We start from the raw sequence: 3,414 nt of genomic DNA on the forward strand, positions 1-3,414 counted from the left end.
ACACAAAGCGAAGAGACATTATTGCCCGACCTAGCCCAAGTGTTCGACATTATAAGGAAGCATGACATGCGACTCAATCCCGCAAAATGCACCTTTGCAGTAGAAGTGGGCAAATTCTTAGGTTTCATGCTCACACAAAGAGGAATTGAAGCAAATCCAGACAAATGCCAGGCTATACTCAACATGAAGAGCCCAACTTGTGTCAAAGAGGTACAACAACTCAACAGGAGATTAGCAGCCTTATCCAGATTCTTAGCAGGATCAGCGATAAAATCTCTCCCCTTCTATGCCACTTTAAGGAAAGGAAAAAAGTTCGAATGGACAATGGAATGCGAGCAAGCCTTCCAGGACTTCAAAAGTTTCCTGGGACGACCACCTATCCTAACTCGACCACGAGAGGAAGAACCACTCGTATTGTACCTTATGGTAGGAAGTCGGGCAATTGCCTCAGCACTGGTTCGAGAGGACGACAAAGGGCAACAACCTGTATACTTCATTAGTAAATCACTGCAGGGATCCGAGCTGAACTACCAAAAAATAGAAAAGTTCGCCTATACTCTCATACTGACATCTCGACAGCTTCGCCCATACTTGCAGGCTCACACCATTAAGGTTCGGACCGACCAGCCCATAAAAGGGATATTACAGAAAACAGATCTAGCAGGTAGAATTCTACAATGGGCAGTCGAGTTATCCGAGTTCGACCTCCACTATGAAGCTCGGACAGCCATCAAATCACAGTACCTGGCTGACTTCATTGCAGAATTCACAGATACCCTGGAAACCCCCACATAATGGAATCTCTACGTGGACGGGTCCTCGAATAAGACTGGAAGCGGCGCGGGTGTGATAATAGAAAGCAACCAAGGTACCCAAGTTGAGCTTTCCGTCAAATTTGGGTTCCCGGCCTCAAATAACCAGGCAGAATATGAAGCATTACTAGCTGGTTTGAAGCTGGCTAAGGAGGTTGGAGCTCAAAAACTCAACATCTTCAGCGATTCACAAGTAGTCACCTCACAAATAACAGGGAGCTACCAAGCCAAAGATCCTACCATGAAAAAGTACTTGGATAAAACCAAGGAACAGCTCGGACAACTCGGGGAATACAAAATCTGCCACATACCCCGCGAATAAAATGCCCGAGCTGATGCACTCTCAAAACTAGCCAGCACCAAACCAGGGGGCAACAATAGAAGCCTCATCCAGAAAATGCTACAGAACCCGTCAATCTCGGAAGAGGAAAAAGTCCTAGCCATAACAAGCCAGAATCAAGATTGGATGACCCCCATAATTAATTACCTCAAAACAGAAACACTCCCCACAGATGAAAAGGAGGCAAAGAGGTTAAAACGAGAGGCTCAGTACTACACTATCATAAACAACACCCTATATAAAAGAGGGATTTCAATACCACTATTAAAATGTGTGCCAACCTCCAACATAAGGGAAGTTTTAGAGGAAGTACACAGTGGCATTTGTGGTAATCATCTTGGAGCACAAGCTCTCACCAAAAAAGTACTCCGGGCGGGATTTTATTGGCCAACTCTACAAAAAGAAGCTACAGAGTATGTAAGGACATGCCCACCATGCCAGAAACATGCCAACTTTCACATCGCCCCGCCAGAAGAGCTCATTAGCGTAACCTCACCTTGGCCATTTGCAAAATGGGGACTTGATCTCCTCGGACCTTTCCCCCAGGGATCAGGACAAGTCAAATTCCTCATAGTAGGGGTAGACTATTTCACAAAGTGGATCGAGGCAGAGCCCCTAGCCAACGCCACTGCTCAAAGAAGCCGAAAATTCCTATGTAGGAACATTGTCACAAGGTTCGGGGTTCCATATTCCATCACCACGGACAATGGCACCCAATTCACAGATGCAGGCTTCAGAAAGTTAGTAGCCGATTTGAACATAAAACACCAGTTCACCTTCGTCGAACATCCTCAAGCCAATGGACAGGCCGAAGCTGCCAACAAAGTCATATTGGCTGGGTTGAAACGGAGACTGCAAGCTGCAAAGGGAGCTTGGGTCGAAGAACTTCCACAAGTCCTATGGGCGTATCGAACAACGCCACATTCCACCACAAACGAATCACCATTTCGACTAGCATACGGAGTGGAGGCAATGATCCCAGTAGAGGTCGAGGAAGGGTCGCCTAGAGTATTCCACTACAATGAAGAAGCCAATTCTCAACTTCAAAGAGAAGAGCTCGACCTACTTCCGGAAATCCAGGAAAGTGCCCGGATCAGGGAAGAAGCGCTAAAGCGACGAATGGCTTCGAGATATAATCAAAGGGTAGTGCCAAGAGGTTTCACTGAGAATGATCTCATCCTAATCCGAAATGATATTGGAACAACTCGACCCGGAGAAGGAAAGCTGGCAGCAAACTGGAAAGGACCCTACCGAGTCATAGAAGTACTTAGAAAGGGCTACTACAGACTGTCCGAACTCGATGGTCGAGAGCTTCCCAGATCATGGCACGCCTGCAACCTAAGAAGGTACTATAGCTAGAGAAGGTAAAAGATCTCGGATGCACTCTTTTTCCTGAAAAGGTTTTTTAATGAGGTACCAAGTCGAGATCCAAAAATTATCCGATTTAAAGGGATGAAAAACTCCCGCATGTATATATTTGCACTTGCTTTTGAATAAAATATATTTTTAGATATTCTACAAATTCTCAAGACGCATTAATCTGAAGCATTCATCGTCCGATTATAAAGCAATAGATCGGCAGAAAGTGAAAAACAGATTCACTGCACGATCACGATAAAGACCAATAGAGATGAAAACGCGATTCATCTAAAGGTCGAACAAACAAAGATAGAAACCACCTTCTACAAATCGGCAAAGATGAACACAGAATAATGCAAGAAGTTATCGAAAGCGATCTGGAAAAAGAACCTGACGAGGTCTTATGGATTGCTAAATAATAACTTAAAGACTGGCCGACGTTAAGAAGTCGGACCAAGTCAACCCAAGTTATCAGCAAATCCCTGGAAAGAGGTCTGGCCAACCCTATAAAAGAAGAATTGCTATAACTTAGAAGAGATCGACCTAACGAAGTCGGTCTCCTACAAAAATAAGTTATATAAGTAATCCCTGAAAGAGACCTGACAAAGGTCCAAGAAAGAGGATTACAAAAATAACCTAGAAGAGATCGACATAAAGAAGTCGGTCTCCTACAACGGACAAGTTATAAAAGTAATCCCTGAAAGAGACCTGACAAAGGTCCAAGAAAGAGGATTACAAAAATAACTTAGAAGAGGACGACATGAAGAAGTTGACCTCCTACAAACAAGTTATATAAGTAATCCCTGAAAGAGACCTAACAAAGGTCCAAGAAAGAGGATTACAAAAATAACTTAGAAGAGGACGACATGAAGAAGTCGACCTCCTACAAACAAGTTATATAAG

Source organism: Arachis ipaensis, chromosome B09, assembly GCF_000816755.2.
Source record: "Arachis ipaensis cultivar K30076 chromosome B09, Araip1.1, whole genome shotgun sequence".
NCBI lineage: Eukaryota > Viridiplantae > Streptophyta > Magnoliopsida > Fabales > Fabaceae > Arachis > Arachis ipaensis.